Raw genomic sequence first — 12489 nt, 5'->3', positions numbered from 1 at the left:
GATTGATCTCTAAGCAATCTGCTCCTCTGTAGAGGACTATGAAAAAGAGAACCACTCAGCTATATTTTCCTGTGACATTTAATTACAGGATGGGGATTCATTTTGCAGAACATCTGTAAGATTACTTTGCATGATGGGAGGGGGGCAGGGGGAAACAAAAACCCTCCAGCTTTTAAATAGGACGTAGGCCTCTCTGAGGGAACAGCATGTAGGACCATCCTCCCTTGTTGAGAAAGACCTCAGTGTCCTTGTGTTACTATCCGTGAAGTAATAGTCAAAAATCAATCAAGTCACCTTCAGGTGGTGAATTGGCCAGTCAACAAGCAGAATGGCACCAATAATGCATGTGATCATGAATGTTGGTTCAGCACTTAAACATAATCCAGGTCCCAAATCAATCCTGTTAGAGATAATGGATATTTATATTAAAAAAATCATAGGAAGGTGGCAATAACTGGGATGTCTCCATTATTGGTCTCCTCCCATGGCCAGAAGGACAGCGCTTCAATATATTTGCACCGACACATTAAGCTACTGCAGCTCAGGTCCCTGGGCTCAGTAGCTAAGCTTGGTCGCCGTCTCTAGACTTATTTCTAAGATGGACTCTCAACTTCAGACTGATGTATTAACTTGACAGCATTATTCTCCACTCCCATGGCCAGTGACTGATCTCCTTGGGAGAATATATGATCTGCACAATCAATTGTGTAGTCCAACAGCTGCAGGACACAGCCGGTAATAACCCAGGAAGACAGAATCTAAGGCAAGGAGCAATGGAATGGAAGGAGAAAGGGCATGTATAATGCACCTGTCTGCAATGAACAACAGTTTAAAGGTTCTTCCAACAGGCACCCTCCTTAGGAGGAACACAATGCAGACCGACAGAGAATCAGACACCTTCAGTTCCCAAAACAGCATGGTCAAGATAACTCGAGCAAGAGAACACCTGTGAAAAACAATGAGACGGTTGCACATTGTAGATGTACACTAATAAGTTTAATCATGGAAACAGATGGACTGCCATGTACTCAATGTGTAATTTTGCAGCTGGTCCATAGCCTCATCCTGCCTCTCCTAAACGAAAAAGTTGCTTCTGATCTTGTAGATTTTACCTGATGTGATATGTTTAGAAAGAAAAGCTCATTAAGAAGTGGATCGATACTAGAGCAGGTACTTAACTGTACAGCATGCCTTAATAAAATGATCATAATACATCATTTATAATCAGCCTGTAAAGTAATTGCCAGTCAAGGTACCTAATTAAAGTGATACGATCTAAGCATGGTGGGACAGATTTTTTTCAAAAGTACTCAGCATCCAGTAGCTTCATTTGAGATGCACAAGAGCTTCTCTGTGTGCTAAGCACATCTGAAGATCTGCCCACTTCATTTAGGTGCCTAAGTGGAAGCTGCTCCATACCGAATATTCAGCCCTGTTGTTTCTAATGGAGGAGAGCAGAAAACAAAGCAAAATATTTTCATTGGCTCCAAGAAATCAGTGAGGCAGATTTTATTTCCGATAATCGTACCTTATAATACGTTCCTGGGCAAGCAGACTCACTGATTTCACTGAAGCTACTTACAGAGTGTGCTCAACCTGGGTAAGGTGAAATCAGTATAGTATACAAGGTGAAATCAGCGACGTTGTGCAATGAAGTAAGTTGGTGAACACCGCATCTGAAGTCAGTGGGGTTGCACGGTTTGCTAACGGGTAGAATGTAGTCCACAGAATAATACCAAGGGTGGCTTGTTTGATTCCGAAAATGCAGATTCTGGAGTAGTTTGGATGAGCAACTTGGGAAGGTGGGAATGCATTGGAAAGCAAGCTGTGTTTTGCGGGGGATAACTGTGAGGTGTCTAATGGTCAAAGCTACTTTCTGTTTTGTGTTTTCCTCTTTCCTCTGGGCTAAGTTCTGCCATTAGGGTTATAACTACCTTTGTACCCTTGTCCCCCAAGCGGTGCTGGGGGGGAAGAAGAGCTGGTTCCCAAGATCTCGTCCTAGAGATTGAAAATTCTCCCAGGAAGCTCCTTTTATTGAAGCTTTCAACCCTTTTGTCTAGCTATCTGTCTCCTCATTTTTGGATCCCAGAGTCCCTTGAGTGATAGGTAGTTTGCACTTTTCAGTCTTGATTAAGACTATTTTCTAAGGTTGAATAAGAATAATGAACTTCATTCAATGGAGTACTGAACTGTAGTTTTCCAGTGAAAACTCTCTTTAAGCCCTTAAAAGACCTAGGTCTAATTCCCTACTTGTTTATGCCGCTTCTACTCTGGTGCCTGTCCAGTGAAATCAGTGGATAATATTAGACTGGCTCCTCAGCTGGTGTCAGTCGATATAGCTCCACTCAATACAGCTACGTCAGTTTACACCTGCTGAGAATCTGGCCCACTGAGTTCTTCATAGGTTTCCTGCAGCATCATCTTTTATCCTGAGGCCTTCAAAACATGGAGAGATTTTGTCTTGCAAAAGTTTATTTCCCGTCACAATTTTCTAAATAATCATCTGCAGTTTTCAGCCACAAATATATACTGTAGGCTTATCTAGAGCTACTAATGTGTTTATACCAGGGAATATATCCAGTAGTAGGTAAGAATGACTCACAATTACTTTTCTTCTCCCTTTTCAAATGGGAGGCATGCTGTTCCCTGAAGTCCCGTCTTCCTCCGCAGGCATCCAGCAGGTACGGGGAATATAAAATAAATGTGTTTCTTCCAGGGGGTATTCTAAATAGTCTTCATTAATATTCTTTGAGAAGTACCACTCTCCCATTCCCTTTCTTTGACCATCAAAATGGCAGCCCAATGAAAACAAGTAATTATGGAATTTTTTTTACATGAAATGGATTTATTCTGTTACTCTTACCTATGCGTTTTTACGCATCTAATGACTTGTTTTTTTTCCCCAAACATATCATTATTTGCTTGATCACAACTGCTATTTCTTGGGGACTGCTATGATGAAATATACTACTGGGCCACATAAGCCAGATGCTGTCCTATCCAGGCCCCAGTAACACTTGAGTGCATGAGAGCTCCTGAACACTCTGGGATTTTTCAGTGGATCCTAGGGGAGTTAAGCACCCAACACCCATGGAAATCCCAAACTGGCCTATGCCCCATTGAAAAGCTACTGTTCCTTTAAGAGGCTTAACAATGAGGCCTCTGTAGCTTCTGGCCTCACGGAGTGAACTGTAGGTGGAAAACGAAGGACCTGACCTTGGATCTTGCAACTACACACACACAGCTTAACACAAACTCCTAAATTCTTGGGAGACACTCTCATCAGATAACCTGGGATATACTCTCATGCTCTTCACTTGCCAGACGCCTCATCTTCTTGACCTGATGCTGCTGGCGTGTTGCTGATGCTGAGGCTTTTCATAGCAAGAGAAACAGGAAATAGACCCATTCCTACCAAGTTGCCAAGTGCTTCACTGGCTTATTCTGAGTGACTCTATGGGAACGTTTTCACTGATTTCTGCAGCGGATTGAATTATTCACTGTGAATCACATATTGGGTGAATCGGGCATTGTTTTCAAACAAGTAACGAATGGCCTTTGGTGCTCGCCCCTAAACAGGATGAAAGATTTCAAGCCCTGTGTATATAGCATTTTTAATATTAATGATTTATCAATCCATTCCTCCTTCTTGGTACAATTTTTGATCTGGAATGGTTGGATCGTTTCCCCTTTCTGTCAGCTCCGATGCTCTTTTCTTGCACCCTTGTGAAGTTCAGGCTGGCCAGCATTCTCCTTCAGAATTTACTTTTCAGCTTCCGTCTCCAACTTGCCTTCAAAACGTACAGCTCTTCATCAAGCTGATCATCAACACCGCATGTGTGACATTCCCCTCTGGTGTTGTCTGGACTGGTGATCTGCTAGATCATTCCAATCCTTGACCCTGGGAGCCAGCCTTGCCCTGCTCTGCTGCGAGAACCCCCCACTCCTTGCCTGTTCACGCACAGCCTCTGGCATGTAAGCTGCTCCTTGGATTGTGCCACTGAATGACACTAGCCAATATCTCCAGTCCCAGACACAATCCTAGGAACCTCCGTCTTGCAGTGTCCAGTTATACCCGCTGGACGCTGCAAGCTTATATGAGTTTATCAATTTAACAAAGAAATTGATGTATATCAGACTTGTTATCCCCAGGGGAGTCTTTGACACACTTCAAACGCATGGCTTCACGTATACTAAAAAAACAAATTTATGAACTATAAAGATAGATTTAAAGTGATTATAAGTCAAAACATAAGTCAGATTTGGTTAAATGAAATAAAAGCAAAACACATTCTAAGCTGATCTTAACACTTTCAGTGTCCTTACAAACTTGGATGCTTCTCACCACAGGCTGGCTGGTTGCTCTTCAGCCAGTCTCTCCCCTCTGATCAGTGCTTCAGTCGCTTGGTGTGGTGTCTGTAGATGTAGGCGGGAGAGAGAGAGAGCATGGTAAATGTCTCTCCCTTTTATTGTGTCCTTTCTTCCCTCTTTGCTTTGCCCCCCTGCCCTTCAGAGTCAGGTGAGCATTACCTCATCATAGTTCCAAACTGGCCAAAGGAAAGGGGGGTGACTCCCTCGAGAGTCTAACGGATTCTTTTGTTGCTGCCTAGGCCAGCATCCTTTGTTGCTGCCTAGGCCAGGGCAGGTATGGGACAAACCCTTTGAGGCTGGGCTGGGTTTGTCCCATACCTGCCCTGATGAGGTGTGAACTGCCTCTCTGTTCTTGGAGAGTTTTTGCCTGGGCTTGCTTTAAGCCATGAGGATACATTTTCAGCCTCATAACTATATACATGAAATTATAACCTGTAACATTACTGTAACAATTACTATAACATCACTATAACAACCAGGCTCAGGGCATCATGAGCCTTCCGAAGGCACCCAACATAACAAACTTTGCATTAGATAGCACTCAATCATATTATAAGGATGAACATGGGCGTGCTGGGTGTTCCGCTGAGGTACAGAACGTCACAGCGTGTCATGCAAATGACTGGAAAAAATTATATGAAACAGACTAGAAATAAGAGGTCAGATCCTCAGCTGGTTTAAATAGGTCTGGCTTCATTAAAGTCAATGGAGCTATGCTTATTTCATCCACCTGATGTTGTAGCCTAGTACATCATGTTCATAAGTAGCTTGGGGGTCACAAGCAAAGGACCAGAATCTTTTGCCATTTACTCATGCTAAGTAGCACCTTGCTCCACTGAAGTCAATGGCACTATTTGAGAAGTAAGGCACTGCTTGTCTTGAGGGTAAGGCTACCAGAATCTGGCCCAAAATGGGTTTCATGGTCCCAAATGATGGCGAGCGGATTGATTTCCCCAAAGAGAAACATGACACCATACATATTTTCTTAGCTTGGGTGTGTTTTGCACAGAGGCTAACTTTCTTTCCGTAGTACCCCAGTTGTCTCCAGACTCCGGAGAGGGTGATTCCCACAGACAAGGTTTGAAATTGAGACGATCCATGATACAGGAAGGCGGCACTGACAGATTTCTGTGTTCTGTACTTGGCTGGGGAATTGGTGACTTTGATTTCTAGGGGCTGACATGATAACCACAAACTTTTCTAATATACAGTCAAGGGGGGACGATGATTGAGGGGCCGTAGTCACATATGGAACTTATTCCCCTTGGAGAATTATGCTCCTAGTTGCTAAACATTTTCCCGATTGCTCATCCTCTGTTGGCCTAGTAATAGAAAAATAAAATAGAACTTAGCTCTGCCACCCTTGACAACAAAGGACAACTAGATTGATTGGATGCATCTAATGCATTACAAACATAAAAGAAATGGCTATAGTAACCAAGTGCAGAATTGACATGAAGTTAGAATTCATGGCAGGGGAAACCATGTCCTCTATTGTCATGCAAATCAGGACTAATAGAATGAAATTTTCCTAACAGCATGTTGTCTCTTCCTACTACATCTGGCAAAATTTGTCCTTTTTAAAAAATGTCATTGTCCTCCTGTATTTATGTATGTGTGGATGCCTGATGAACTTGTAAAGAGACATGATGGGCCATTTCACTTTTCCCTAGGGTAACTCTGTTGGCTACGATGGAGATGTTCCTGGTCTGCATGGAGGTGAGCTCAGGATCAGGCCCATGCAGAACCACCCTATGAAGATTTGGACATCTGCAAATAGAAGGTCGCAGAGTGGAGGGCTGGTTGTGGATTTCAAGTGCTGGACTGGAACGCTGGAGATCTGGGTTACTTTTTTGGCTTTGTCACAGATTCCTTGTATGACCATGGTCAGTCACTTAATCCCTCTGAGTCTCAGTTCTCCTATCTATAAAATGGGGACATTAATGCTCACTTTGTCCACTTCAGGTGCGATTGTGGTTTTGTGCCTTGTGCAAAGGAGTGCAGTGTGCCCCCTCATTCCCCGGTGAGTGCTACCTGTGTCCCAGGTTACAGTGAAGATGGAAAGCAGCTTCTATAGGGATGCTACTCTGCTTCCTTCACAGGTTGGCAGATAGACAGTGGGCAGGGGTGGGGCCCCGGTGAAGCCTTAAGTCCAGCAGCCAGTGCAGCTGAATTTTCATGTAGGAGGAAATAATCTATGCCTAATATAGGGCAGGCACAGGTAACTTCCCTCCTTTGAATGGTTCAATGCTCAGTCTACTGCTGGGGTAGAATGATTGGGCACTGCCCCTCTCTCAGGGCTTGTGGTGTCTTGACAATCAGACCCTTGGATTGTAAACCTTTTAAGGCAGGGACTGTCTTTTACTCTGACCCTGCACGGTGCCTAGGACACCGGGCCCCTGATCTCATCTGGGAATCGAGATGAACTGTAATGCAATTAACAATAAAGAACAATAGAATTAATAACCTGGCAAGTTTCAGAGTAGCAGCCGAGTTAGTCTGTATTCACAAAAGAAAAGGCACCTTCGAGACTAACAAATTTATTGGAGCATAAGCTTTTGTGAGCTACAGCTCATTGGGCGTTTGACCTTCTGCCTTTGTTGTGAGGCAAGGCCTCAGTCTCAGTTGTTATCAGAAGTGCAGCCCTCAGAAAGGGACGTTTCCAGAAATTAAATCTCCATACCAACCACTCAAACTAAACCGGAACTTTTTGCAAAGTTCAATTTTTTGTTGGGTTGCCTTTGTTGTGTGTGTGTGGTTTTTTGTTTTTTTTTTTTTATAAAGGATTTTCTTCACTTTCTGATTTTAGCTTGGAATTACCAGGGATCTTGCAAGAGCCATAACTAGTGAGATTTCCAGCTCAGTTTCGCCAATCAAAGGCAGCTCCCTCTGGGTTTTTTTCCCTTTATCAGTATAATGGAATGTTACATTACCCCACCAGCCCTGCTGACTATCATACTTTGCTGATGTGGATTTCCCAAAGAAAAGATTAAGATCTGACAATGTACTCCCTCACTAATCTCAAAGCAACAAGGTCTATTTTCTAACTTACTATGATATTATAGTGGACTACGTTCCCAAGTGGATCAGTTACTGTTCTGAAATGTGGTGCCCGAGAGATTGTGAACTCAATAAAGAAAATAAAGTGGAAGGAATGAAATGTAAAGTGCTCTATTAGGTTTATTCCAGAACATAGATCAGAGTTATTGTCCAGAAAGAGCAGAATGGAATCTGATTATATTTCACTATTATGTCTTTATATTGTCCCTTTGTTACAGCTTAGAATTTTTAATGAAACCCCCTCAAATAGAAGGCAACAGTGAAAGCTCATCTATCTATCTCTATTTTATCCAAACCACAAGATGAATGGGGAAGTGATGGGAACTTGACACCATTTGCACTACACTTCCTCATCCCACTTCTTATAGATCATCCTCATACCCTCATTGTAATTCACTTAGATACAGTGCCATCTCTCAAATGCAATACCAAGCTTAATGGGGGGCATAAGAGTAAGTGAAGAGAATTGATGTTTTTGACATGAGATGCTCAAATTTTCATGCATTTTCTGGCATATAAAAAAAACACACTGAAAATTACTCTTGCTTAACAATGATGGTGGTTTCTCTGGAGACAGAAGAGAAGAAGCAATCTTCTGGCTGGTATTTCCAATGGGTCGAAGCACAAAGAAGCTTAAAAAGCCATTAGACTAGGAAAGAGATAAGTTTTGTTTACTTCCGAGTCATGTAGGCAGATTTCCAGAAACAGGAGTCTAAAGTTAGGTCCACATTTAGTCACCTAAATAAATAACCTGACTTCAAACATGTTGAGCAACCAGTAGGATCCATTGAGGTCAATGGGAACTCAACCTCTTTGCTAATGAGGTTGCTTATTTAGAAGCCTAAATAAGGATTATGGGGCAGAATTTTCAAAGCCACCTGGTAGATTTGATCAATTTCTATTCATTTATGTTCAATGTATTTATATTCAATATATGCATTCAAATCCCAGTGGTGCCTTGCAAATCTCAGCCCAGGATCCCAAATAAGGATTTAGGGCCAAGATGTTGAAAATACTCAGCACCCAAAAAATCCTCTTTAGGTACCAGAAACCTCTAGAGCTGGTCAAAATTCAGCTTTTCCATCCAGTGAGAAATTCTGAGACTTCAAAAACAACAAGGAGTCTGGTGGCACCTTAAAGACTAACAGATTTATTTGGGCATAAGCTTTTGTGGGTGAGACACCACTTCTTCAGATGCATGGAGTAAAAATTACAGACGCAGGCATTATATACTGACACAAGAAGGGAAGGGAGTTACCTCACAAGTGGAGAACCAGTGTTGACCGGGCCAATTCGAGCAGGGAGGATGCCGTCCACTCCCAATAATAGATGAGGAGGTGTCAATTCCAGGAGAGGCAAAGCTGCTTTTGTAATGAGCCAGCCACTCCCAGTCTGTATTCAAGCCCAAATTAATGGTGTTAAATTTGCAAATGAATTTTAGTTCTGCTGTTTCTCTCTGAAGTCTGTTTCTGAAGGTTTTTTTTGTTCAAGTGTAGCTACTTTTAAATCTGTTATAGAATGTCCAGGAAGATTGAAGTATTCTCCTACTGGCTTCCTGATGTCTGATTTGTGTCCATTTATTCTTTTATGTAGGGACTGTCTGGTTTGGCCAATGTACATGGCAGAGGGGCATTGCTGGCACATGATGGCATTAGTAGACATACAGGTGAATGAGCCCCCTGATGGTGTGGCTGATGTGGTTGGGTCCTCTGATGGTGTCGCTAGAGTAGATATGGGAACGGAGTAGGCAACGAGGTTTGCTACAGGGATTGGTTCCTGGGTTAGTGTTTCTGTGGTGTGGTGTGTAGTTGCTGGTGATCATTTGCTTCAGCAGCCAATGGGAAGTGCTTCAGGGTGTCTGGAGGTGCTAGCTAGACAGCTAGTCTGGCTAGACTTTGATACCCTAGAAGGGGAGACTCTATGGTGACTTAGCTGGAGGGTTGAGTTGTGAGGAGCGAGCGCTGTGAATTGTGGGAATTGTGGGAAAAGAGACCACTGCAGCCATGGAGTGACCATTGCTAGGGGGTGTTGTATGGGAAATAAGACGCTAGCCACACCTGGTCAGGAGGAGGCGCTCTTGGGGTAAGTAGACCCTGTCTTAGTTATAATAGCATAGCTCCATTAACTTCTGTCTGGGATTTACCACTCCAAAAGTCTGGCCAGTTGTGTTTACATAGGCTATGTTTGGTTTGATTAATTCTCCTTCCCCCTTCTTGAAATATTCTTAGGGATGTTTCAGGGGACAGAGAGGGTGTGACTCTCCTGTCACTCACACTGTTTTTACAGCAGTACACCTCAGCTGGTTTCTATGAAGTCACTGATGATTTGTCCTCATGGATGTAACAAAGAAGTCAGGCTCAGAATCTGGGTGTGTGACTCAGTGCTTGGCATCTTTGTGTGTGCTCATGGTTACTTGTGCAGAATGAGTGTAAAATGCTACCAAATCCATGTCTTCCACTCCACGGTTCTGTGCTCCTGCTGCTTGTTCCTCACCTGAGCTGGTCATTATGTCCCAGCAGAGTAATATGTACAGGTGTGTTTGTATCAGAGACCCGATCAGGGCCCCATTGTGCTAGACCAAAGAGACAATCGCTGTCCTGAAGAGCTTACAATCCAAATATAGCGTGCAAGACAACCAGTGGCTATAGCAAAGGGGAGCACCAGGTGACCATGAGGCAATAGTGAAAAGCATTGGTCCCAGCACTCCATCAATTTTGATGTCACCCTAACAAGACTGTGGGACAGATACCCTGGTACTCTGGTCCAGGTCTCCAGCAATGCAAAAAACCTGGCTCATGAGCTGGGTTTGTCTGCTTTGTGCCCCTGGAGCGATGCTAAGCAGGCTGTGCTTGTCTCGGGATCTAGCCCTGTGACAGCAGGTCAGGTGGGGAGTAAGCAGCAAAAGCTGATGATCCTTAAGAAAGGCGGGTGTGATTCAGCATGAGGTTAGAGTAACACTGGAATAATGTGGAGGTGAATCATGGGGCAGATTCTTGGAGCAGGAGCGGGGCTGTGATGGGTCAGTCAGCTGCATGATGCTATCTGTGGTTCCCTGATTGGATGGCTTGAGTTCTCACAAAGAGGAGTGAAATCCAAGTGATTTCAAGGTGGCTATAGGAACATCCCAGATGAGAACTTTTGCCCCAGTGTATATCAGCATGGGTGTTTGTGAGACTTTCACTGACTCTGAACATTCCTATGGCAGAAAAATTAATTACACACATTTGTTGGAAGCCACCTTGACTTTCTGTGCCTCCATTTCCTGACTGCAGATCCGGGATAACAGCACTTTTTCTCTGTCTTGTCTATTTAGATTGTAAGCTCTTCAGGGCAGAGACTTTCTCTTACTATGCACAGTTGGGTCCTGGTCTCATCTGGGGCTTCTGAGCACTTCCGTAATACCCATAACTGATGGTACTAGAAATGGTTAAAGCCTTTCTTCTCTCTCTATTTTAAGCTATTGCAAAATGTGGCCAGTGAACTTAGAGAGGTATGTATGTGTGTATATCTATATCTATCTATCTATCTATCTTAAAGGAACAAAGACACATACTTGATGAGCATGAAGAAGACCCGCATAAAGCAGAGACGGGCAAACTTTCTGGCCTGAGGGCCGCATCGGGTTTTGGAAACTGTATGAAGGGCCAGTTAGGGGAGGCTGTGCCTTCCCAAACAGCCAGGTGTGACCCGGCCCCTGCCCCGGTTCTTGCCCCCTGACAGACCCCTCCCCAGGACTCCTGCCCTATCCAACCATCCCTTCTCCCTGACTGCCCCCGGGACTCCTGCCCCATCCAACCCCCCCTCTCCTTCCTGACTGCCCCCCCGGGACCCCTGCCCCATCCAACCACCCCTTCTCCCTGTCCCCGGAACACCTGCCCCTGACTGCTCCCCGCTGCCCCATCCAACCCCCCCTCTCCTTCCTGACTGCCCCCCCGGGACTCCTGCCCCATCCAACCACCCCTCCTCTCTGACCGCTCCCGGAACCCCTGCCCCCTGCCACTCCATCCAACCCCCACTCCTTCCTGACTGCCCCCCTGGGACCTCTGCCCCCATTCAACCCCCCTGTTCCCCATCTTCTGACCATCCCAACCCCTATCCACACCCCCGAACTCCCCTGCCCTCTATCCAAGCCTCCCGCTCCCTGCCCCCTTACCGCGCTGCCTGGAGCACCGGTGACTGGTGGGGCGGCTGCACCAGGACAGCCAGCCACGCCATCGCACAGCACAGAGCCCCGGGTCAGGCCGGGCTCTCCAGCTGCGCTGCCCCCAGGAGCTTGCAGCCCCCCGGCCCACAGTGAGCTGAGGCTCCCCCACCGCCGGTGCACAGTGAGCTGAGGCTGCGGGGGAGGGGCAATAGCGGGGGAGGGGCCGGGGGGCGAGCCTCCCGGGCCAGGAGCTGAGGGGCTGGGCAGGAGGGTCCCGTGGGCTGGATGTGACCCGCGGGCCGTAGTTTGCCCACCTCTGGCATAAAGGAACACATTTTAATACATAAGTCTGAAATAATACAAAAAATCCTTAGCAATGATTAACGGCTCAAATGTGAGTTATCAGCCGCATTTCATCAAGCAGGGTAACATATTTGGATTACTCTACAGCAGGCAAAATTTATATTCTAGGTTTTGATTAACATGGTCGGGGAGGGAAGAAAAACATCCTCCAAAAGATTAAGATAAATCCTTTCCAGCATCTCTCAGATGTATCTCTGTTGCTGAGGAATCTCTCCTTTTAAGAAACATCCCTCTATAATATTTGTCTTTGTTATCAAATGGCAGTTATAGAAAGTTGGCGACCTTAACAGTTTGTTAGGATTCAGAGTAGCAGCCGTGTTAATCTGTATTCGCAAAAAGAACAGGAGGACTTGTGGCACCTTAGAGACTAACCAATTTATTTGAATATACGCTTTCGTGAGCTACAGCTCACTTCATCAGATGCACTCAGTGGAAAAGTAGCTCACAAAAGCTTATGCTCAAATACATTGGTTAGTCTCTAAGGTGCCACAAATACTCATTTTCTTTTTGTTTGTTAGGAGAAGCTGGTATTGGTAATAAATGAAAAGAGC

The 12489-nt window shown here is 44.8% G+C and overlaps 1 long non-coding RNA gene across 1 annotated transcript in view; it reads left to right on the top strand.

The window, feature by feature from the left end:
• LOC141985717 (uncharacterized) overlaps positions 1-12489 on the top strand; it is an 85439-nt gene that overhangs the window by 18229 nt on the left and 54721 nt on the right. The window contains exon 2 of the long non-coding RNA XR_012639000.1: positions 6045-6257. This is a non-coding gene — a long non-coding RNA (uncharacterized LOC141985717). The remainder of the gene's footprint in view (positions 1-6044; positions 6258-12489) is intronic.

Source organism: Natator depressus, chromosome 4 (genome assembly GCF_965152275.1).
Source record: "Natator depressus isolate rNatDep1 chromosome 4, rNatDep2.hap1, whole genome shotgun sequence".
NCBI lineage: Eukaryota > Metazoa > Chordata > Testudines > Cheloniidae > Natator > Natator depressus.
This window is presented reverse-complemented; position numbering and strand designations above follow the sequence as displayed.